The sequence below is a fragment of the Nematostella vectensis genome, chromosome 4 (assembly GCF_932526225.1).
Source record: "Nematostella vectensis chromosome 4, jaNemVect1.1, whole genome shotgun sequence".
Taxonomy (NCBI): domain Eukaryota; kingdom Metazoa; phylum Cnidaria; class Anthozoa; order Actiniaria; family Edwardsiidae; genus Nematostella; species Nematostella vectensis.
Genome location: NC_064037.1, coordinates 17,975,479 through 17,999,984, shown reverse-complemented (window position 1 = coordinate 17,999,984; position 24,506 = coordinate 17,975,479). Strand labels below are relative to the sequence as shown.

Below are 24,506 nucleotides of genomic sequence, written 5' to 3'. Positions count from 1 at the left end.
ATGTTCTCATAGTAAGGGACTCCTGTCTCACTGTTCGCCATGTTCTCATAGTAAGGGACTCCTGTCTCACTGTTCGCCATGTTCTCATAGTAAGGGACTCCTGTCTCATAGTAAGGGACTCCTGTGTCATAGTAAGGAACTCCTGTCTCACTGTTCGCCATGTTCTCATAGTAAGGGACTCCTGTCTCACTGTTCGCCATGTTCTCATAGTAAGGGACTCCTGTCTCACTGTTTGCCATGTTCTCATAGTAGGGGACTCCTGTCTCATGGTAAGGAACTCCTGTCTCACTGTTCGCCATGTTCTCATAGTAAGGAACTCCTGTCTCACTGTTCGCCATGTTCTCATAGTAAGAAACTCCTGTCTCACTGTTTGCCATGTTCTCATAGTAAGGAACTCCTGTCTCACTGTTCGCCATGTTCTCATAGTAAGGGACTCCTGTCTCGTAGTAAGGAACTTCTGTCCCCATTTTCGCCATGTTCTTATAGTAAGGAACTCCTGTCTCACTGTTCGCCATGTTCTCATAGTAAGGGACTCCTGTCTCATAGTAAGGAACTCCTGTCTCACTGTTCGCCATGTTCTCATAGTAAGGAACTCCTGTCTCACTGTTTGCCATGTTCTCATAGTAAGGGACTCCTGTCTCATAGTAAGGAACTCCTGTCTCACTGTTCGCCATGTTCTCATAGTAAGGAACTCCTGTCTCACTGTTTGCCATGTTCTCATAGTAAGGGACTCCTGTCTCATAGTAAGGAACTCCTGTCTCACTGTTCGCCATGTTCTCATGGTGAGGAACTCCCGTCTCACTGTTCGCCATGTTCTCATAGTAAGGGACTCCTGTCTCACTGTTCGCCATTTTCTCATAGTAAGGAACTCCTGTCTCACTGTTCGCCATGTTCTCATAGTAAGGGACTCCTGTCTCATAGTAAGGAACTCCTGTCTCACTGTTTGCCATGTTCTCATAGTAAGGAACTCCTGTCTCACTGTTCGCCATGTTCTCATAGTAAGGGACTCCTGTCTCATAGTAAGGAACTCCTGTCTCACTGTTCGCCATGTTCTCATAGTAAGGAACTCCTGTCTCACTGTTTGCCATGTTCTCATAGTAAGAGACTCCTGTCCCATAGTAAGGAACTCCTGTCTCACTGTTCGCCATGTTCTCATAGTAAGGAACTCCTGTCTCACTATTCGCCATGTTCTCATAGTAAGGAACTCCTGTCTAACTGTTTGCCATGTTCTCATAGTAAGGGACTCCTGTCTCATAGTAAGGAACTCCTGTCTCACTGTTCGCCATGTTCTCATGGTAAGGAACTCCTGTCTCACTGTTCGCCATGTTCTCATAGTAAGGGAGTCCTGTCTCACTGTTCACCATGTTCTCATAGTAAGGGACTCCTGTCTCACTGTTCGCCATGTTCTCATAGTAAGGGACTCCTGTCTCATAGTAAGGAACTCCTGTCTCACTGTTCGCCATGTTCTCATAGTAAGGGACTCCTGTCTCACTGTTCGCCATGTTCTCATAGTAAGGGACTCCTGTGTCATAGTAAGGAACTCCTGTCTCACTGTTCGCCATGTTCTCATAGTAAGGAACTCCTGTCTCACTGTTTGCCATGTTCACATAGTAAGGGACTCCTGTCCCATAGTAAGGAACTCCTGTCTCACTGTTCGCCATGTTCTCATAGTAAGGAACTCCTGTCTCACTGTTAGCCATGTTCTCATAGTAAGGAACTCCTGTCTCATAGTAAGGAATTTCTGTCTCACTGTTCGCCATGTTCTCATAGTAAGGAACTCCTGTCTCACTGTTCGCCATGTTCCATAGTAAGGGACTCCTGTCTCACTGTTCGCCATGTTCTCATAGTAAGGGACTCCTGTCTCACTGTTCGCCATGTTCTCATAGTAAGGGACTCCTGTCTCACTGTTCGCCATGTTCTCATAGTAAGGGACTCCTGTCTCATAGTAAGGAACTGCTGTCTCACTGTTCGCCATGTTCTCATAGTAAGGAACTCCTGTCTCACTGTTCGCCATGTTCTCATGGTAAGGAACTCCTGTCTCACTGTTAGCCATGTTCTCATAGTAAGGAAATCCTGTCTCATAGTAAGGAATTTCTGTCTCACTGTTCGCCATGTTCTCATAGTAAGGAACTCCTGTCTCACTGTTCGCCAGGTTCTCATAGTAAGGGACTCCTGTCTCACTGTTCGCCATGTTCTCATAGTAAGGAACGCCTGTGTCATAGTAAGGAACTCCTGTCTCAATGTTCGCCATGTTCTCATAGTAAGGAACTCCTGTCTCACTGTTCGCCAGGTTCTCATAGTAAGGGACTCCTGTCTCACTGTTCGCCATGTTCTCATAGTAAGGAACGCCTGTGTCATAGTAAGGAACTCCTGTCTCACTGTTCGCCATGTTCTCATAGTAAGGAACTCCTGTCTCACTGTTCGCCATGTTCTCATAGTAAGGAACTCCTGTCTCATAGTAAGGAACTCCTGTCTCACTGTTCGCCATGTTCTCATAGTAAGGGACTCCTGTCTCACTGTTCGCCATGTTCACATAGTAAGGGACTCCTGTCTCATAGTAAGGGACTCCTGTCTCACTGTTCGCCATGTTCTCATAGTAAGGAACTCCTGTCTCACTGTTCGCCATGTTCTCATAGTAAGGAACTCCTGTCTCACTGTTTGCCATGTTCTCATAGTAAGGGACTCCTGTCTCATAGTAAGGAACTCCTGTCTCACTGTTCGCCATGTTCTCATGGTAAGGAACTCCTGTCTCACTGTTCGCCATGTTCTCATAGTAAGGAACTCCTGTCTCACTGTTCGCCATGTTCCATAGTTAGGAACTCCTGTCTCACTGTTCGCCATGTTCTCATAGTAAGGAACTCCTGTCTCACTGTTCGCCATGTTCTCATAGTAAGGAACTCCTGTCTCACTGTTCGCCATGTTCTCATAGTAAGGGACTCCTGCCCACTGTTCGCTATGTTCCATAGTAAGGAACTCCTGTCTCAATGTTCGCCATGTTCTCATAGTAAGGAACTCCTGTCTCACTGTTCGCCATGTTCTCATAGTAAGGAACTCCTGTCTCACTGTTCGCCATGTTCTCATAGTAAGGAACTCCTGTCTCACTGCTAGCCATGTTCTCATAGTAAGGAACTCCTGTCTCATAGTAAGGAACTCCTGTCTCACTGTTCGCCATGTTCTCATAGTAAGGAACTCCTGTCTCACTGTTCGCCATGTTCTCATAGTAAGGTACTCCTGTCCACTGTTCGCCATGTTCCATAGTAAGGAACTCCTGTCTCACTGTTCGCCATGTTCTCATAGTAAGGAACTCCTGTCTCACTGTTCGCCATGTTCTCATAGTAAGGAACTCCTGTCTCACTGTTCGCCATGTTCTCATAGTAAGGAACTCCTGTCTCACTGTTCGCCATGTTCTCATAGTAAGGAACTCCTGTGTCATAGTAAAGAACTCCTGTCTCACTGTTCGCCATGTTCTCATAGTAAGGGACTCCTGTCTCACTGTTCGCCATGTTCACATAGTAAGGGACTCCTGTCTCATAGTAAGGAACTCCTGTCTCACTGTTCGCCATGTTCTCATAGTAAGGAACTCCTGTGTCATAGTAAGGAACTCCTGTCTCACTGTTCGCCATGTTCTCATAGTAAGGGACTCCTGTCTCACTGTTCGCCATGTTCTCATAGTAAGGGACTCCTGTCTCATAGTAAGGAACTCCTGTCTCACTGTTCGCCATGTTCTCATAGTAAGGGACTCCTGTCTCATAGTAAGGAACTCCTGTCTCACTGTTCGCCATGTTCTCATAGTAAGGGACTCCTGTCTCACTGTTCGCCATGTTCTCATAGTAAGGAACTCCTGTCTCACTGTTTGCCATGTTCTCATAGTAAGGGACTCCTGTCTCATAGTAAGGAACTCCTGTCTCACTGTTCGCCATGTTCTCATGGTAAGGAACTCCTGTCTCACTGTTCGCCATGTTCTCATAGTAAGGAACTCCTGTCTCACTGTTCGCCATGTTCCATAGTTAGGAACTCCTGTCTCACTGTTCGCCATGTTCTCATAGTAAGGAACTCCTGTCTCACTGTTCGCCATGTTCTCATAGTAAGGAACTCCTGTCTCACTGTTCGCCATGTTCTCATAGTAAGGGACTCCTGCCCACTGTTCGCTATGTTCCATAGTAAGGAACTCCTGTCTCAATGTTCGCCATGTTCTCATAGTAAGGAACTCCTGTCTCACTGTTCGCCATGTTCTCATAGTAAGGAACTCCTGTCTCACTGTTCGCCATGTTCTCATAGTAAGGAACTCCTGTCTCACTGCTAGCCATGTTCTCATAGTAAGGAACTCCTGTCTCACTGTTCGCCATGTTCCATAGTAAGGGACTCCTGTCTCACTGTTCGCCATGTTCTCATAGTAAGGGACTCCTGTCTCACTGTTCGCCATGTTCTCATAGTAAGGGACTCCTGTCTCACTGTTCGCCATGTTCTCATAGTAAGGGACTCCTGTCTCATAGTAAGGAACTGCTGTCTCACTGTTCGCCATGTTCTCATAGTAAGGAACTCCTGTCTCACTGTTCGCCATGTTCTCATGGTAAGGAACTCCTGTCTCACTGTTAGCCATGTTCTCATAGTAAGGAAATCCTGTCTCATAGTAAGGAATTTCTGTCTCACTGTTCGCCATGTTCTCATAGTAAGGAACTCCTGTCTCACTGTTCGCCAGGTTCTCATAGTAAGGGACTCCTGTCTCACTGTTCGCCATGTTCTCATAGTAAGGAACGCCTGTGTCATAGTAAGGAACTCCTGTCTCAATGTTCGCCATGTTCTCATAGTAAGGAACTCCTGTCTCACTGTTCGCCAGGTTCTCATAGTAAGGGACTCCTGTCTCACTGTTCGCCATGTTCTCATAGTAAGGAACGCCTGTGTCATAGTAAGGAACTCCTGTCTCACTGTTCGCCATGTTCTCATAGTAAGGAACTCCTGTCTCACTGTTCGCCATGTTCTCATAGTAAGGAACTCCTGTCTCATAGTAAGGAACTCCTGTCTCACTGTTCGCCATGTTCTCATAGTAAGGGACTCCTGTCTCACTGTTCGCCATGTTCACATAGTAAGGGACTCCTGTCTCATAGTAAGGGACTCCTGTCTCACTGTTCGCCATGTTCTCATAGTAAGGAACTCCTGTCTCACTGTTCGCCATGTTCTCATAGTAAGGAACTCCTGTCTCACTGTTTGCCATGTTCTCATAGTAAGGGACTCCTGTCTCATAGTAAGGAACTCCTGTCTCACTGTTCGCCATGTTCTCATGGTAAGGAACTCCTGTCTCACTGTTCGCCATGTTCTCATAGTAAGGAACTCCTGTCTCACTGTTCGCCATGTTCCATAGTTAGGAACTCCTGTCTCACTGTTCGCCATGTTCTCATAGTAAGGAACTCCTGTCTCACTGTTCGCCATGTTCTCATAGTAAGGAACTCCTGTCTCACTGTTCGCCATGTTCTCATAGTAAGGGACTCCTGCCCACTGTTCGCTATGTTCCATAGTAAGGAACTCCTGTCTCAATGTTCGCCATGTTCTCATAGTAAGGAACTCCTGTCTCACTGTTCGCCATGTTCTCATAGTAAGGAACTCCTGTCTCACTGTTCGCCATGTTCTCATAGTAAGGAACTCCTGTCTCACTGCTAGCCATGTTCTCATAGTAAGGAACTCCTGTCTCATAGTAAGGAACTCCTGTCTCACTGTTCGCCATGTTCTCATAGTAAGGAACTCCTGTCTCACTGTTCGCCATGTTCTCATAGTAAGGTACTCCTGTCCACTGTTCGCCATGTTCCATAGTAAGGAACTCCTGTCTCACTGTTCGCCATGTTCTCATAGTAAGGAACTCCTGTCTCACTGTTCGCCATGTTCTCATAGTAAGGAACTCCTGTCTCACTGTTCGCCATGTTCTCATAGTAAGGAACTCCTGTGTCATAGTAAAGAACTCCTGTCTCACTGTTCGCCATGTTCTCATAGTAAGGGACTCCTGTCTCACTGTTCGCCATGTTCACATAGTAAGGGACTCCTGTCTCATAGTAAGGAACTCCTGTCTCACTGTTCGCCATGTTCTCATAGTAAGGAACTCCTGTGTCATAGTAAGGAACTCCTGTCTCACTGTTCGCCATGTTCTCATAGTAAGGGACTCCTGTCTCACTGTTCGCCATGTTCTCATAGTAAGGGACTCCTGTCTCATAGTAAGGAACTCCTGTCTCACTGTTCGCCATGTTCTCATAGTAAGGGACTCCTGTCTCATAGTAAGGAACTCCTGTCTCACTGTTCGCCATGTTCTCATAGTAAGGGACTCCTGTCTCACTGTTCGCCATGTTCTCATAGTAAGGGACTCCTGTCTCACTGTTCGCCATGTTCTCATAGTAAGGGACTCCTGTCTCATAGTAAGGGACTCCTGTGTCATAGTAAGGAACTCCTGTCTCACTGTTCGCCATGTTCTCATAGTAAGGGACTCCTGTCTCACTGTTCGCCAGGTTCTCATAGTAAGGGACTCCTGTCTCACTGTTCGCCATGTTCTCATAGTAAGGAACTCCTGTCTCATAGTAAGGAACTCCTGTCTCACTGTTCGCCATGTTCTCATAGTAAGGGACTCCTGTCTCATAGAAAGGAACTCCTGTCTCACTGTTCGCCATGTTCTCATGGTAAGGGACTCCTGTCTCACTGTTCGCCATGTTCTCATAGTAAGGGACTCCTGTCTCATAGAAAGGAACTCCTGTCTCACTGTTCGCCATGTTCTCATGGTAAGGGACTCCTGTCTCACTGTTCGCCATGTTCTCATAGTAAGGGACTCCTGTCTCATAGTAAGGGACTCCTGTCTCACTGTTCGCCATGTTCTCATAGTAAGGGACTCCTGTCTCATAGTAAGGAACTCCTGTCTCACTGTTCGCCATGTTCTCATAGTAAGGAACTCCTGTCTCACTGTTCGCCATGTTCTCATAGTAAGGGACTCCTGTCTCACTGTTCGCCATGTTCTCATAGTAAGGAACTCCTGTCTCATAGTAAGGAACTCCTGTCTCACTGTTCGCCATGTTCTCATAGTAAGGGACTCCTGTCTCATAGAAAGGAACTCCTGTCTCACTGTTCGCCATGTTCTCATGGTAAGGGACTCCTGTCTCACTGTTCGCCATGTTCTCATAGTAAGGGACTCCTGTGTCATAGTAAGGAACTCCTGTCTCACTGTTCGCCATGTTCTCATAGTAAGGAACTCCTGTCTCACTGTTTGCCATGTTCTCATAGTAAGGGACTCCTGTCCCATAGTAAGGAACTCCTGTCTCACTGTTCGCCATGTTCTCATAGTAAGGAACTCCTGTCTCACTGTTAGCCATGTTCTCATAGTAAGGAACTCCTGTCTCATAGTAAGGAATTTCTGTCTCACTGTTCGCCATGTTCTCATAGTAAGGAACTCCTGTCTCACTGTTCGCCATGTTCTCATAGTAAGGGACTCCTGTCTCACTGTTCGCCATGTTCTCATAGTAAGGGACTCCTGTCTCATAGTAAGGAACTGCTGTCTCACTGTTCGCCATGTTCTCATAGTAAGGAACTCCTGTCTCACTGTTCGCCATGTTCTCATAGTAAGGAACTTCTGTCTCATAGTAAGGAACTCCTGTCTCACTGTTCGCCATGTTCTCATAGTAAGGGACTCCTGTCTCACTGTTCGCCATGTTCACATAGTGAGGGACTCCTGTCTCATAGTAAGGGACTCCTGTCTCACTGTTCGCCATGTTCTCATAGTAAGGAACTCCTGTCTCACTGTTCGCCATGTTCTCATAGTAAGGAACTCCTGTCTCACTGTTTGCCATGTTCTCATAGTAAGGGACTCCTGTCTCATAGTAAGGAACTCCTGTCTCACTGTTCGCCATGTTCTCATGGTAAGGAACTCCTGTCTCACTGTTCGCCATGTTCTCATAGTAAGGAACTCCTGTCTCACTGTTCGCCATGTTCCATAGTTAGGAACTCCTGTCTCACTGTTCGCCATGTTCTCATAGTAAGGAACTCCTGTCTCACTGTTCGCCATGTTCTCATAGTAAGGAACTCCTGTCTCACTGTTCGCCATGTTCTCATAGTAAGGGACTCCTGTCCACTGTTCGCTATGTTCCATAGTAAGGAACTCCTGTCTCAATGTTCGCCATGTTCTCATAGTAAGGAACTCCTGTCTCACTGTTCGCCATGTTCTCATAGTAAGGAACTCCTGTCTCACTGTTCGCCATGTTCTCATAGTAAGGAACTCCTGTCTCACTGTTCGCCATGTTTTCATAGTAAGGAACTCCTGTCTCATAGTAAGGAACTCCTGTCTCACTGTTCGCCATGTTCTCATAGTAAGGAACTCCTGTCTCACTGTTCGCCATGTTCTCATAGTAAGGTACTCCTGTCCACTGTTCGCCATGTTCCATAGTAAGGAACTCCTGTCTCACTGTTCGCCATGTTCTCATAGTAAGGAACTCCTGTCTCACTGTTCGCCATGTTCTCATAGTAAGGAACTCCTGTCTCACTGTTCGCCATGTTCTCATAGTAAGGAACTCCTGTCTCACTGTTCGCCATGTTCTCATAGTAAGGAACTCCTGTGTCATAGTAAAGAACTCCTGTCTCACTGTTCGCCATGTTCTCATAGTAAGGGACTCCTGTCTCACTGTTCGCCATGTTCACATAGTAAGGGACTCCTGTCTCATAGTAAGGAACTCCTGTCTCACTGTTCGCCATGTTCTCATAGTAAGGAACTCCTGTGTCATAGTAAGGAACTCCTGTCTCACTGTTCGCCATGTTCTCATAGTAAGGGACTCCTGTCTCACTGTTCGCCATGTTCTCATAGTAAGGGACTCCTGTCTCATAGTAAGGAACTTCTGTCTCACTGTTCGCCATGTTCTCATAGTAAGGGACTCCTGTCTCATAGTAAGGAACTCCTGTCTCACTGTTCGCCATGTTCTCATAGTAAGGGACTCCTGTCTCACTGTTCGCCATGTTCTCATAGTAAGGGACTCCTGTCTCACTGTTCGCCATGTTCTCATAGTAAGTTACTCCTGTCTCATAGTAAGGGACTCCTGTGTCATAGTAAGGAACTCCTGTCTCACTGTTCGCCATGTTCTCATAGTAAGGAACTCCTGTCTCACTGTTTGCCATGTTCTCATAGTAAGGGACTCCTGTCCCATAGCAAGGGACTCCTGTCTCACTGTTCGCCATGTTCTCATAGTAAGGAACTCCTGTCTCATAGTAAGGAACTCCTGTCTCACTGTTCGCCATGTTCTCATAGTAAGGAACTCCTGTCTCACTGTTCGCCATGTTTTCATAGTAAGGAACTCCTGTCTCATAGTAAGGAACTCCTGTCTCACTGTTCGCCATGTTCTCATAGTAAGGAACTCCTGTCTCACTGTTCGCCATGTTCTCATAGTAAGGTACTCCTGTCCACTGTTCGCCATGTTCCATAGTAAGGAACTCCTGTCTCACTGTTCGCCATGTTCTCATAGTAAGGAACTCCTGTCTCACTGTTCGCCATGTTCTCATAGTAAGGAACTCCTGTCTCACTGTTCGCCATGTTCTCATAGTAAGGAACTCCTGTCTCACTGTTCGCCATGTTCTCATAGTAAGGAACTCCTGTGTCATAGTAAAGAACTCCTGTCTCACTGTTCGCCATGTTCTCATAGTAAGGGACTCCTGTCTCACTGTTCGCCATGTTCACATAGTAAGGGACTCCTGTCTCATAGTAAGGAACTCCTGTCTCACTGTTCGCCATGTTCTCATAGTAAGGAACTCCTGTGTCATAGTAAGGAACTCCTGTCTCACTGTTCGCCATGTTCTCATAGTAAGGGACTCCTGTCTCACTGTTCGCCATGTTCTCATAGTAAGGGACTCCTGTCTCATAGTAAGGAACTTCTGTCTCACTGTTCGCCATGTTCTCATAGTAAGGGACTCCTGTCTCATAGTAAGGAACTCCTGTCTCACTGTTCGCCATGTTCTCATAGTAAGGGACTCCTGTCTCACTGTTCGCCATGTTCTCATAGTAAGGGACTCCTGTCTCACTGTTCGCCATGTTCTCATAGTAAGTTACTCCTGTCTCATAGTAAGGGACTCCTGTGTCATAGTAAGGAACTCCTGTCTCACTGTTCGCCATGTTCTCATAGTAAGGAACTCCTGTCTCACTGTTTGCCATGTTCTCATAGTAAGGGACTCCTGTCCCATAGTAAGGAACTCCTGTCTCACTGTTCGCCATGTTCTCATAGTAAGGAACTCCTGTCTCACTGTTAGCCATGTTCTCATAGTAAGGAACTCCTGTCTCATAGTAAGGAATTTCTGTCTCACTGTTCGCCATGTTCTCATAGTAAGGAACTGCTGTCTCACTGTTCGCCATGTTCTCATAGTAAGGAACTCCTGTCTCACTGTTCGCCATGTTCTCATAGTAAGGGACTCCTGTCTCACTGTTCGCCATGTTCTCATAGTAAGGAACTCCTGTCTCACTGTTCGCCATGTTCTCATAGTAAGGAACTCCTGTCTCACTGTTCGCCATGTTGTCATAGTAAGGAACTCCTGTCTCATAGTAAGGAACTCCTGTCTCACTGTTCGCCATGTTCTCATAGTAAGGGACTCCTGTCTCACTGTTCGCCATGTTCACATAGTAAGGGACTCCTGTCTCATAGTAAGGGACTCCTGTCTCACTGTTCGCCATGTTCTCATAGTAAGGAACTCCTGTCTCACTGTTCGCCATGTTCTCATAGTAAGGAACTCCTGTCTCACTGTTTGCCATGTTCTCATAGTAAGGGACTCCTGTCTCATAGTAAGGAACTCCTGTCTCACTGTTCGCCATGTTCTCATGGTAAGGAACTCCTGTCTCACTGTTCGCCATGTTCTCATAGTAAGGAACTCCTGTCTCACTGTTCGCCATGTTCCATAGTTAGGAACTCCTGTCTCACTGTTCGCCATGTTCTCATAGTAAGGAACTCCTGTCTCACTGTTCGCCATGTTCTCATAGTAAGGAACTCCTGTCTCACTGTTCGCCATGTTCTCATAGTAAGGGACTCCTGTCCACTGTTCGCTATGTTCCATAGTAAGGAACTCCTGTCTCAATGTTCGCCATGTTCTCATAGTAAGGAACTCCTGTCTCACTGTTCGCCATGTTCTCATAGTAAGGAACTCCTGTCTCACTGTTCGCCATGTTCTCATAGTAAGGAACTCCTGTCTCACTGTTCGCCATGTTTTCATAGTAAGGAACTCCTGTCTCATAGTAAGGAACTCCTGTCTCACTGTTCGCCATGTTCTCATAGTAAGGAACTCCTGTCTCACTGTTCGCCATGTTCTCATAGTAAGGTACTCCTGTCCACTGTTCGCCATGTTCCATAGTAAGGAACTCCTGTCTCACTGTTCGCCATGTTCTCATAGTAAGGAACTCCTGTCTCACTGTTCGCCATGTTCTCATAGTAAGGAACTCCTGTCTCACTGTTCGCCATGTTCTCATAGTAAGGAACTCCTGTCTCACTGTTCGCCATGTTCTCATAGTAAGGAACTCCTGTGTCATAGTAAAGAACTCCTGTCTCACTGTTCGCCATGTTCTCATAGTAAGGGACTCCTGTCTCACTGTTCGCCATGTTCACATAGTAAGGGACTCCTGTCTCATAGTAAGGAACTCCTGTCTCACTGTTCGCCATGTTCTCATAGTAAGGAACTCCTGTGTCATAGTAAGGAACTCCTGTCTCACTGTTCGCCATGTTCTCATAGTAAGGGACTCCTGTCTCACTGTTCGCCATGTTCTCATAGTAAGGGACTCCTGTCTCATAGTAAGGAACTTCTGTCTCACTGTTCGCCATGTTCTCATAGTAAGGGACTCCTGTCTCATAGTAAGGAACTCCTGTCTCACTGTTCGCCATGTTCTCATAGTAAGGGACTCCTGTCTCACTGTTCGCCATGTTCTCATAGTAAGGGACTCCTGTCTCACTGTTCGCCATGTTCTCATAGTAAGTTACTCCTGTCTCATAGTAAGGGACTCCTGTGTCATAGTAAGGAACTCCTGTCTCACTGTTCGCCATGTTCTCATAGTAAGGGACTCCTGTCTCACTGTTCGCCAGGTTCTCATAGTAAGGGACTCCTGTCGCACTGTTCGCCATGTTCTCATAGTAAGGGACTCCTGTCTCATAGTAAGGAACTCCTGTCTCACTGTTCGCCATGTTCTCATAGTAAGGAACTCCTGTCTCACTGTTCGCCATGTTCTCATAGTAAGGGACTCCTGTCTCACTGTTCGCCATGTTCTCATAGTAAGGAACTCCTGTCTCATAGTAAGGAACTCCTGTCTCACTGTTCGCCATGTTCTCATAGTAAGGAACTCCTGTCTCACTGTTCGCCATGTTCTCATAGTAAGGAACTCCTGTCTCACTGTTCGCCATGTTCTCATAGTAAGGGACTCCTGTGTCATAGTAAGGAACTCCTGTGTCATAGTAAGGGACTCCTGTATCAAAGTTGTGGATGCAGCAGGTGATGGTATCCGCTTCCAGTAGGGAGAAGATGGCTTCTGACCCAGCCGTAGTCTTGACTGTTGTACGTAACAAACACGTCGTACTTGTACAGTCCGGGTGTTTCTGACAGACAGCAAAGAATAAAAGAATAGCTATTACCACTCCTTTGTTACGACCTACATCTGGAATACTACGGTCAATTCGCAAGAAACTCTTATCACCTATCACGCACTGAAAGTATCTCAGTTGCTGTGACTTTGCAATATGGGGTAAAAAGGAATACATACATACAAACATAAAATTAATTACATTAAAATAAATACAATTAACTACTGTTTTACAGGTTTGCCGTGTGTGAGTATGGTTTAGAAGTTTCAGCTGTCCAACCCTATTTTGAATTGAGAGAGGGTTGATGCGGTACGTATTGAGTTTGGGAGCTGGTTCCAAAGAACCGCACCACTGTAGCCAAAAGACCTTTTCATGTAGTTGGTTCGCGGTTTTGGTATGGCTAGCCTTTTTTACCTATCCCTGAAATCATAGAAGGAGACGCGGTATGAAAAAATATCTTTGATATAGGCAGGTACAAGATTATTTAAGGCCTTAAAAATCATAATTGCCTTTTGTTGAATTTCCCAGCCAAGCACACCAAGAACATGTTCAGAGCTTGTGTCGAAATTAGAGAAAATTATAACTAGAGTAAGTTATAACCGTCGTAAGTGCCGTTCTTGCTAATGTCGTTGTCGTATGTAAATACCGTTCTTGCTAATGTCGCTGTCGAAAATACCGTTCTTGCTAATGTCACCGTCGTAAATACCGTTCTTGCTAATGGCGCTGTCGTAAGTGCCGTTCTTGCTAATGTCGCCGTCGTAAGTCCCGTTCTTGCTAACGTCGCTGTCGTAAGTGCCGTTCTTGCTAACGTCGCTGCCGTAAGTGCCGTTCTTGCTAATGTCGCTGTCGTAAGTGCCGTTCTTGCTAACTTCGCTGTCGTAGCTCTAGCTCTGTCTAATTATGAAAAAAAGCTAATAAATTCATGCTTTTGGTATCTCACCTCTGACATCACAGTTCACGTGCATAGGCACCCGTCCCTGTGACTCGCTTACTAGGCTGACTCGCTCACTAGGCTGGCTCGCTCACTAGGCTGGCTCGCTCACTAGGCTGACTCACTCACTAGGCTGGCTCGCTCACTAGGCTGACTCGCTCACTAGGCTGGCTCGCTCACTAGGCTGACTCGCTCACTAGGCTGGCTCGCTCACTAGGCTGGCTGGCTGACTTGTTGTATCGACATTCAAAAGAGAATTTCAACACCTTACACAAAGACCTAGAGCTTGGTCCGCGTGTAGTAGGCTGAGCTAGCTAGGCTGAGCGGTAAATCAGCGTTTTTTGTTGTGCCTTTGCAAATAACCCTGTAACCCAGAGTATCTTTTGAGTTTTCATGAAAGAGGGATATTCTTACTTGCGATGTGCCTCTTTTTCCGAAAGTACCAAAGAATGGAGATTCCAGTAATGACGGCAATTAATATAGCGACGCATATCGTGGATATAATAACAGCCCTGTTCCAACTGGACTGAGGCTCAAGGCGAGACCGGGGAGGCACTGAAAGACACAAACGAGTTGAGTTTATTAATCAACATCATTAATCATCATTAAACCACATCTTTAGTCATCATCATCATCTCCAGACGTAACTAGTTGATAAAAATGAATATTGGCATAAATTGATAACCAATGATATTAATTTACTAAATGATTATCAATTGATATCAAAAGCTGATAACAATTGATGATTTTAATTCAATTGATTTAAATTGATAAGTAATGTATAGTTGGAATTTTATAAAGGAAATGCCCCCTTCATGAGCTATTATAGCTCTAGGGATAAATAGCTCATGGAGGGGACTTGCGCTAAGAGATCATGGACGGGACTTGCGCTAAGAGATCATGGAGGGGATTTGCGCTAAGAGATCATGGAGGGGACTTGCGCTTCAGTCGAAAATCGAAAATTCCTCACATACTTTATGACATGGCATAATTATGTATCAGATCCCGAAAATTTGAAGTCGATATCTTAAAACCCGTCGCGAGGTTACGGCCGACAAGCTCCAGAGTTCTCGCCCCAAAATAATACGCTAGAAATGTCAAAGATTTGGCGTGAATACACGGTCAACAAGTCACGGGAAACAGCAAAGGCCCATTTTGCCGTCTTAGAATGCGATTTATGGCAAAAAATATTTTGCAAAAATAAAGTTTAAGAACTATTGATACAGGTTTTGCAAAAAAACACGAAAAAAACAGTGGTGTCAAATTTACCTTTACCAAGACCTTAAACCCTGAGAGCGCGCTAGTCTGCCACCCGATCAGTCACGTGATCTCTTAGCGCAAGTCCCCTATTACTAACAAAGAGTTATCATCTTGCTGATCATTAAACTTCGGAGCTATATACTGTATATCATATATCAACTCAAACATGATGTACATGATGTAGTTAAAAGGATCAAACACTATATTATTATAACCTTGGCAAACATTTCGTCTGTCAGTGACTAAAGCCCAGAGTCCATATCTCATTGTAAATGACCAAGCTGGCAGCCCTCATTGATAATTAGACCAGGGCCCCTTTTTCCTGCTTTCTCCTGACAAGAAACTTGTCTCTGACACAAACATCATAGCAGTAATTGTGTTGGCCTTTTACCACAGCTTCTTGGATTGTAATCTGTTTAAATGGGGTTTCACCTCTCCACCCATGGCCAAGTGCTACTCAGACGTCTCTACCTTGACTCTTTACCCATGGTCAAGTGCTAGTCAGACGTCTCTACCTTGATTCTTCACCCATGGTCAAGTGCTAGTCAGACGTCTCTACCTTGACTCTTCACCCATGGTCAAGTGCTAGTCAGACGTCTCTACCTTGACTCTTCACCCATGGTCAAGTGCTAGTCAAACGTCTCTACCTTGACTCTTCACCCATGGTCAAGTGCTAGTCAGACGTATCTACCTTGACTCTTCACCCATGGTCAAGTGCTATTCAGACGTCTCTACCTTGACTCTTCACCCATGGTCAAGTGCTAGTCAGACGTTTCTACCTTGACTCTTCACCCATGGTCAAGTGCTAGTCAGACGTCTCTACCTTGACTCTTCACCCATGGTCAAGTGCTAGTCAGACGTATCTACCTTGACTCTTTACCCATGGTAAAGTGCAAGTCAGACGTCTCTACCTTGACTCTTCACCCATGGTCAAGTGCTAGTCAGACGTCTCTACCTTGACTCTTCACCCATGGTCAAGTGCTAGTCAGACGTATCTACCTTGACTCTTCACCCATGGTCAAGTGCTAGTCAGACGTTTCTACCTTGACTCTTTACCCATGGTCAAGTGCTAGTCAGACGTATCTACCTTGACTCTTCACCCATGGTCAAGTGCTAGTCAGACGTCTCTACCTTGACTCTTCACCCATGGTCAAGTGCTAGTCAGACGTTTCTACATTGACTCTTCACCCATGGTCAAGTTCTAGTCAGACGTTTCTACCTTGACTCTTCACCCATGGTCAAGTGCTAGTCAGACGTTTCTACCTTGACTCTTTACCCATGGTCAAGTGCTAGTCAGACGTATCTACCTTGACTCTTCAATCATGTTCAAGTGCTAGTCAGACGTCTCTACCTTGACTCTTCACCCATGGTCAAGTGCTAGTCAGACGTTTCTACCTTGACTCTTTACCCATGGTCAAGTGCTAGTCAGACGTATCTACCTTGACTCTTCACCCATGGTCAAGTGCTAGTCAGACGTCTCTACCTTGACTCTTCACCCATGGTCAAGTGCTAGTCAGACGTTTCTACCTTGACTCTTTACCCATGGTCAAGTGCTAGTCAGACGTATCTACCTTAACTCTTCACCCATGGTCAAGTGCTAGTCAGACGTCTCTACCTTGACTCTTCACCCATGGTCAAGTGCTAGTCAGACGTATCCACCTTGACTCTTCACCCATGGTCAAGTGCTATTCAGACGTCTCTACCTTGACTCTTCACCCATGGTCAAGTGCTAGTCAGACGTTTCTACCTTGACTCTTCACCCATGGTCAAGTGCTAGTCAGACGTCTCTACCTTGACTCTTCACCCATGGTCAAGTGCTAGTCAGACGTCTCTACCTGGACTCTTCACCCATGGTCAAGTGCTAGTCAGACGTCTCTACCTTGACTCTTCACCCATGGTCAAGTGCTAGTCAGACGTTTCTGCCTTGACTCTTCACCCATGGTCAAGTGCTAGTCAGACGTTTCTACCTTGACTCTTTACCCATGGTCAAGTGCTAGTCAGACGTATCTACCTTGACTCTTCACCCATGGTCAAGTGCTAGTCAGACGTTTCTACCTTGACTCTTCACCCATGGTCAAGTGCTAGTCAGACGTTTCTACCTTGACTCTTCACCAATGGTCAAGTGCTAGTCAGTCTTGTCTTGGTCTTGTGGCTTTTCTTGGTCTTGAGGCTTGGTCTTGCGGCTTGTATTGGTCTTGCAGCTTGTCTTGGTCTTGTCTTGGTCTTGTGACTTGTCTTAGTCTTGGGGCTTGGCTTGGTCTTGCAGCTTGGTCTTGGTCTTGCGGCTTGGTCTTGGTCTTGCGGCTTGTCTTGGTGTTGCGGCTTGTCCTGGTCTTGCGGCTTGTCCTGGTCTTTCCCTTTGTCTTGGTCTTGAGGCTTGTCCTGTTCTTTCCCTTTGTCTTGGTCTTGCGGCTTGTCTTGGTCTTGAGGCTTGTCTTGGTCTTGCGGCTTGTCTTGGTCTTGCGGCTTGGCTTGGTCTTGCGGCTTGGTCTTGGTCTTGCGGCTTGGTCTTGGTCTTGCGGCTTGTCTTAGTCTTGCGGCTTGTCTTGGTGTTGCGGCTTGTCTTGGTCTTGAGGCTTGTCTTGGTCTTGAGGCTTGTCTTGGTCTTGCGGCTTGTCTCGGTCTTGTGGCTTGTCTTGCGGCTTGTCTTGGTGTTTCCCCTTGGCTTGGTATTGAGGCTTGTCTTGGTCTTGTCTTGGTCTTGCGGTTTGTCTTGGTCTCGCGGCTTGTCTTGGTCTTGTGGCTTGTCTTGGTCTTGTGGCTTGTCTTGGTCTCGCGGCTTGTCTTGGTCTTGTGGCTTGTCTTGGTCTGGCGGCTTGTCTTGGTCTTGCGGCTTGGTCTTGGTCTTGCGGCTTGTCTTGGTCTTGCGGCTTGTCTTGGTCTTGCGGCTTGTGTTGGTCTTGCGGCTTGTCTTGGTCTTGCGGCTTGTCTTGGTCTTGCGGCTTGTCTTGGTCTTGCGGCTTGGTCTTGGTGTTGCGGCTTGTCTTGGTGTTGCGGCTTGTCTTGGTCTTGAGGCTTGACTTGGTCTTGCGGCTTGTCTCGGTCTTGTGGCTTGTCTTGCGGCTTGTCTTGGTGTTTCCCCTTGGCTTGGTCTTGAGGCTTGTCTTGGTCTTGTCTTGGTCTTGCGGTTTGTCTTGGTCTCGCGGCTTGTCTTGGTCTTGAGGTTTGGTCTTGCGGCTTGTCATGGTCTTGTGGCTTGGTCTTGGTCTTGTGGCTTGGTCTTGGTCTTGTGGCTTGGTCTTTGTCTTGCGGCTTGGTCTTGGTCTTGTCTTGGTCTTACCGCTTGGTCTTGGTCTTGCGACTTGTCATGGTCTTGTGGCTTGGTCTTGGTCTTGCGCCTTGTCTTGGTCTTGCGGCTTGTCTCGGTCTTGTGGCTTGGTCTTGGTCTTGTGGCTTGTCTTGAGGCTTGTCTTGGTCTTACCGCTTGGTCTTGGTCTTGCGGCTTGTCATGGTCTTGTGGCTTGGTCTTGGTCTTGGTCTTGCGGCTTGTCTTGGTCTTGCGGCTTGGTCTTGGTCTTGCGGCTTGGTTTTGCGGCTTGGTCTTGGTCTTGCGGCTTGGTCTTGGTCTTGCGGCTTGTCTTGGTGTTGCGGCTTGTTTTGGTCTTGCGGCTTGTCTTGGTCTTGTCTTGGTCTTGTGGCTAGTCTTGGTCTTGAGGCTTGGTCTTGCGGCTTGTCTTGGTCTTGCAGCTTGTCTTGGTCTTGTCTTGGTCTTGGGGCTTGTCTTGGTCTTGGGGCTTGTCTTGGTCTTGCGGCTTGGTCTTGCGGCTTCGTCTTGGTCTTGCGGCTTGGTCTTGGTCTTGTGGCTTGGTCTTGGTCTTGCGGCTTGTCTTGGTCTTACCGCTTGGTCTTGGTCTTGCGGCTTGTCATGTTCTTGTGGCTTGGTCTTGGTCTTGCGGCTTGTCTTGGTCTTGCGGCTTGTCTTGGTCTTGCGGCTTGTCTTGGTCTTGCGGCTTGTGTTGGTCTTACGGCTTGTGTTGGTCTTGCGGCTTGTCTTGGTCTTGCGGCTTGTCTTGGTCTTGCGGCTTGGTCTTGGTGTTGCGACTTGTCTTGGTGTTGCGGCTTGTCTTGGTTTTGAGGCTTGACTTGGTCTTGCGGCTTGTCTCGGTCTTGTGGCTTGTCTTGCGGCTTGTCTTGGTGTTTCCCCTTGGCTTGGTCTTGAGGCTTGTCTTGGTCTTGTCTTGGTCTTGCGGTTTGTCTTGGTCTAGCGGCTTGTCTTGGTCTTGAGGCTTGGTCTTGCGGCTTGTCATGGTCTTGTGGCTTGGTCTTGGTCTTGTGGCTTGGTCTTGGTCTTGCGGCTTGGTCTTGGTCTTGCGGCTTGGTCTTGCGGCTTGGTCTTGGTCTTGTGGCTTGGTCTTGGTCTTGCGGCTTGTCTTGGTCTTGTCTTGGTCTTACCGCTTGGTCTTGGTCTTGCGGCTTGTCTTGGTCTTGCGGCTTGTCTTGGTCTTGTGGCTTGGTCTTCGTCTTGCGGCTTGGTCTTGGTCTTGTGGCTTGTCTTGAGGCTTGTCTTGAGGCTTGTCTTGGTCTTACCCCTTGGTCTTGGTCTTGCGGCTTGTCATGGGCTTGTGGCTTGGTCTTGGTCTTGCGGCTTGTCTTGGTCTTGCAACTTGGTCTTGGTCTTGCGGCTTGGTCTTGCGGCTTGGTCTTGGTCTTGCGGCTTGGTCTTGGTCTTGCGGCTTGGTTTTGCGGCTTGGTCTTGGTCTTGCGTCTTGGTCTTGGTCTTGCGGCTTGGTCTTGGTGTTGCGGCTTGTCTTGGTGTTGCGGCTTGTTTTGGTTTGCGGCTTGTCTTGGTCTTGTGGCTAGTCTTGGTCTTGAGGCTTGTCTTGGTGTTGCGGCTCGTCCTGGTCTTGCAGCTTGTCCTGGTCTTTCCCTTTGTTTTGGTCTTGAGGCTTGTCCTGTTCTTTCCCTTTGTCTTGGTGTTGCGGCTTGTTTTGGTCTTGCGGCTTGTCTTGGTCTTGTGGCTTGTCTTGGTCTTGAGGCTTGGTCTTGCGGCTTGTCTTGGTCTTGAGGCTTGTCTTGGTCTTGGGGCTTGGTCTTGCGGCTTGGTCTTGGTCTTGTGGCTTGGTCTTGGTCTTGCGGCTTGGTCTTGGTCTTGCGGCTTGGTCTTGCGGCTTGTCTTGGTCTTGCGGCTTGTCTTGGTCTTGCGGCTTGTCTTGGTCTTGCGGCTTGTGTTGGTCTTACGGCTTGTGTTGGTCTTGCGGCTTGTCTTGGTCTTGCGGCTTGTCTTGGTCTTGCGGCTTGGTCTTGGTGTTGCGACTTGTCTTGGTGTTGCGGCTTGTCTTGGTTTTGAGGCTTGACTTGGTCTTGCGGCTTGTCTCGGTCTTGTGGCTTGTCTTGCGGCTTGTCTTGGTGTTTCCCCTTGGCTTGGTCTTGAGGCTTGTCTTGGTCTTGTCTTGGTCTTGCGGTTTGTCTTGGTCTAGCGGCTTGTCTTGGTCTTGAGGCTTGGTCTTGCGGCTTGTCATGGTCTTGTGGCTTGGTCTTGGTCTTGTGGCTTGGTCTTGGTCTTGCGGCTTGGTCTTGGTCTTGCGGCTTGGTCTTGCGGCTTGGTCTTGCGGCTTGGTCTTGGTCTTGTGGCTTGGTCTTGGTCTTGCGGCTTGTCTTGGTCTTACCGCTTGGTCTTGGTCTTACCGCTTGGTCTTGGTCTTGCGGCTTGTCTTGGTCTTGGGGCTTGTCTTGGTCTTGGGGCTTGGTCTTGCGGCTTGGTCTTGGTCTTGTGGCTTGGTCTTGGTCTTGCGGCTTGTCTTGGTCTTGCGGCTTGTCTTGGTTTTACCGCTTGGTCTTGGTCTTGCGGCTTGTCATGTTCTTGTGGCTTGGTCTTGGTCTTGCGGCTTGTCTTGGTCTTGCGGCTTGGTCTTGGTCTTGCGGCTTGGTCTTGCGGCTTCGTCTTGGTCTTGCGGCTTGGTCTTGGTCTTGCGGCTTGTCTTGGTCTTGCGGCTTGTCTTGGTCTTGTGGCTTGGTCTTGGTCTTGCGGCTTGTCTTGGTCTTGCGGCTTGTGTTGGTCTTGTGGCTTGGTCTTCGTCTTGCGGCTTGGTCTTGGTCTTGTGGCTTGTCTTGAGGCTTGTCTTGGTCTTACCGCTTGGTCTTGGTCTTGCGGCTTGTCATGGTCTTGTGGCTTGGTCTTGGTCTTGCGGCTTGTCTTGGTCTTGCGGCTTGTCTTGGTCTTGCGGCTTTGTCTTGCGGCTTGGTCTTGGTCTTGCGGCTTGGTCTTGGTCTTTCGGCTTGTCTTGGTGTTGCGGCTTGTTTTGGTCTTGCGGCTTGTCTTGGTCTTGTCTTGGTCTTGTGGCTTGTCTTGGTCTTGAGGCTTGGTCTTGCGGCTTGTCTTGGTCTTGCAGCTTGTCTTGGTCTTGTCTTGGTCTTGGGGCTTGTCTTGGTCTTGGGGCTTGTCTTGGTCTTGCGGCTTGGTCTTGCGGCTTCGTCTTGGGCTTGCGGCTGGGTCTTGGTCTTGTGGCTTGGTCTTGGTCTTGCGGCTTGTCTTGGTCTTACCGCTTGGTCTTGGTCTTGCGGCTTGTCATGGTCTTGTGGCTTGGTCTTGGTCTTGCGGCTTGTCTTGGTCTTGCGGCTTGGTCTTGGTCTTGCGGCTTGGTCTTGCGGCTTCGTTTTGGTCTTGCGGCTTGGTCTTGGTCTTGCGGCTTGGTCTTGGTCTTGCGGCTTGTCTTGGTGTTGCGGCTTGTCTTGGTGTTGCGGCTTGTCTTGGTCTTGCGGCTTGTCTTGGTCTTGAGGCTTGGTCTTGCGGCTTGTCTTGGTCTTGAGGCTTGGTCTTGCGGCTTGTCTTGGTCTTGCAGCTTGTCTTGGTCTTGTCTTGGTCTTGGGGCTTGTCTTGGTCTTGGGGATTGTCTTGGTCTTGCGGCTTGGTCTTGGTCTTGCGGCTTGTCTTGGCCTTGTGGCTTGTCTTGAGGCTTATCTTGGTCTTGCGGCTTGGTCTTGGTCTTGCGGCTTGGTCTTGGTCTTGCGGCTTGGCCTTGGTCTTGCGGCTTGGTCTTGGTCTTGCGGCTTGTCTTGGTCTTGCGGCTTGTCTTGGTCTTGCGGCTTGTCTTGGTCTTTTGGCTTGTCTTGGTCTTGCGGCTTGGTCTTGGTCTTGCGGCTTGTCCTGGTCTTGCGGCTTGGTCGTGGTCTTGCGGCTTGGTCTTGGTCTTGATGCTTGTCTTGTTTTTGCGGCTTGTCTTGGTCTTGCGGCTTGTCTTGTTTTTGCGGCTTGTCTTGGTCTTGCGGCTTGGCTTGGTCTTGCAGCTTGGTCTTGTGGCTTGTCTTGGTCTTGGGGCTTGGCTTGGTCTTGCAGCTTGGTCTTGCGGCTTGGTCTTGCGGCTTGGTCTTGGTCTTGCTGCTTGTCTTGGTCTTGCGGCTTGTCTTGGTGTTGTGGCTTGTCGTGGTCTTGCGGCTTGGTCTTGGTGTTGCGGCTTGGTCTTGGTCTTGCGGCTTGGTCTTGGTCTTGCGGCTTGTCTTGGTGTTGCGGCTTGTCTTGATGTTGCGGCTTGTCTTGGTCTTGCGGCTTGGTCTTGGTCTTGCGGCTTGTCCTGGTCTTTCCCTTTGACTTGGTCTTTTGGCTTGTCTTGGTCTTGCGGCTTGTCTTGGTCTTGCGGCTTGGCTTGGTCTTGCAACTTGGTCTTGCGGCTTGTCTTGGTCTTGCGGCTTGGTCTTGGTCTTGTGGCTTGGTCTTGGTCTTGCGGCTTGTCTTGGTCTTGTGGCTTGTCTTGGTCTTGTGGCTTGTCTTGGTCTTACGCCTTGGTCTTGGTCTTGAGGCTTGTCTTGGTCTTGCGGCTTGTTTTTGTCTTGCGGCTTGGTCTTGGTCTTGCGGCTTGGTCTTGGTCTTGCGGCTTGGTCTTGCGGCTTGGTCTTGGTCTTGTGGCTTGGTCTTGGTCTTGCGGCTTGTCTTGGTCTTGTCTTGGTCTTACCGCTTGGTCTTGGTCTTGCGGCTTGTCTTGGTCTTGCGGCTTGTCTTGGTCTTGTGGCTTGGTCTTCGTCTTGCGGCTTGGTCTTGGTCTTGTGGCTTGTCTTGAGGCTTGTCTTGAGGCTTGTCTTGGTCTTACCCCTTGGTCTTGGTCTTGCGGCTTGTCATGGGCTTGTGGCTTGGTCTTGGTCTTGCGGCTTGTCTTGGTCTTGCAACTTGGTCTTGGTCTTGCGGCTTGGTCTTGCGGCTTGGTCTTGGTCTTGCGGCTTGGTCTTGGTCTTGCGGCTTGGTCTTGGTCTTGCGGCTTGGTTTTGCGGCTTGGTCTTGGTCTTGCGTCTTGGTCTTGGTCTTGCGGCTTGGTCTTGGTGTTGCGGCTTGTCTTGGTGTTGCGGCTTGTTTTGGTTTGCGGCTTGTCTTGGTCTTGTGGCTAGTCTTGGTCTTGAGGCTTGTCTTGGTGTTGCGGCTCGTCCTGGTCTTGCAGCTTGTCCTGGTCTTTCCCTTTGTTTTGGTCTTGAGGCTTGTCCTGTTCTTTCCCTTTGTCTTGGTGTTGCGGCTTGTTTTGGTTTTGCGGCTTGTCTTGGTCTTGTGGCTTGTCTTGGTCTTGAGGCTTGGTCTTGCGGCTTGTCTTGGTCTTGGGGCTTGTCTTGGTCTTGGGGCTTGGTCTTGCGGCTTGGTCTTGGTCTTGTGGCTTGGTCTTGGTCTTGCGGCTTGTCTTGGTCTTGCGGCTTGTCTTGGTTTTACCGCTTGGTCTTGGTCTTGCGGCTTGTCATGTTCTTGTGGCTTGGTCTTGGTCTTGCGGCTTGTCTTGGTCTTGCGGCTTGGTCTTGGTCTTGCGGCTTGGTCTTGCGGCTTCGTCTTGGTCTTGCGGCTTGGTCTTGGTCTTGCGGCTTGTCTTGGTCTTGCGGCTTGTCTTGGTCTTGTGGCTTGGTCTTGGTCTTGCGGCTTGTCTTGGTCTTGCGGCTTGTGTTGGTCTTGTGGCTTGGTCTTCGTCTTGCGGCTTGGTCTTGGTCTTGTGGCTTGTCTTGAGGCTTGTCTTGGTCTTACCGCTTGGTCTTGGTCTTGCGGCTTGTCATGGTCTTGTGGCTTGGTCTTGGTCTTGCGGCTTGTCTTGGTCTTGCGGCTTGTCTTGGTCTTGCGGCTTTGTCTTGCGGCTTGGTCTTGGTCTTGCGGCTTGGTCTTGGTCTTTCGGCTTGTCTTGGTGTTGCGGCTTGTTTTGGTCTTGCGGCTTGTCTTGGTCTTGTCTTGGTCTTGTGGCTTGTCTTGGTCTTGAGGCTTGGTCTTGCGGCTTGTCTTGGTCTTGCAGCTTGTCTTGGTCTTGTCTTGGTCTTGGGGCTTGTCTTGGTCTTGGGGCTTGTCTTGGTCTTGCGGCTTGGTCTTGCGGCTTCGTCTTGGGCTTGCGGCTGGGTCTTGGTCTTGTGGCTTGGTCTTGGTCTTGCGGCTTGTCTTGGTCTTGCGGCTTGGTCTTGGTCTTGCGGCTTGGTCTTGCGGCTTCGTTTTGGTCTTGCGGCTTGGTCTTGGTCTTGCGGCTTGGTCTTGGTCTTGCGGCTTGTCTTGGTGTTGCGGCTTGTCTTGGTGTTGCGGCTTGTCTTGGTCTTGCGGCTTGTCTTGGTCTTGAGGCTTGGTCTTGCGGCTTGTCTTGGTCTTGAGGCTTGGTCTTGCGGCTTGTCTTGGTCTTGCAGCTTGTCTTGGTCTTGTCTTGGTCTTGGGGCTTGTCTTGGTCTTGGGGATTGTCTTGGTCTTGCGGCTTGGTCTTGGTCTTGCGGCTTGTCTTGGCCTTGTGGCTTGTCTTGAGGCTTATCTTGGTCTTGCGGCTTGGTCTTGGTCTTGCGGCTTGGTCTTGGTCTTGCGGCTTGGCCTTGGTCTTGCGGCTTGGTCTTGG

At 48.5% G+C, this 24,506-nt stretch overlaps 1 long non-coding RNA gene across 1 annotated transcript; it reads right to left on the bottom strand.

The window, feature by feature from the left end:
* Positions 1-12,322: 12,322 nt before the first annotated feature.
* LOC125561880 lies at positions 12,323-16,950 on the bottom strand. The gene is made up of 3 exons (XR_007307583.1): positions 14,961-16,950; positions 13,900-14,040; positions 12,323-12,569 (listed from the first exon to the last, which is right to left on the bottom strand). It is a non-coding gene; the product is annotated as an uncharacterized LOC125561880 (long non-coding RNA).
* Between the last annotated feature and the right edge of the window lie 7,556 nt (positions 16,951-24,506).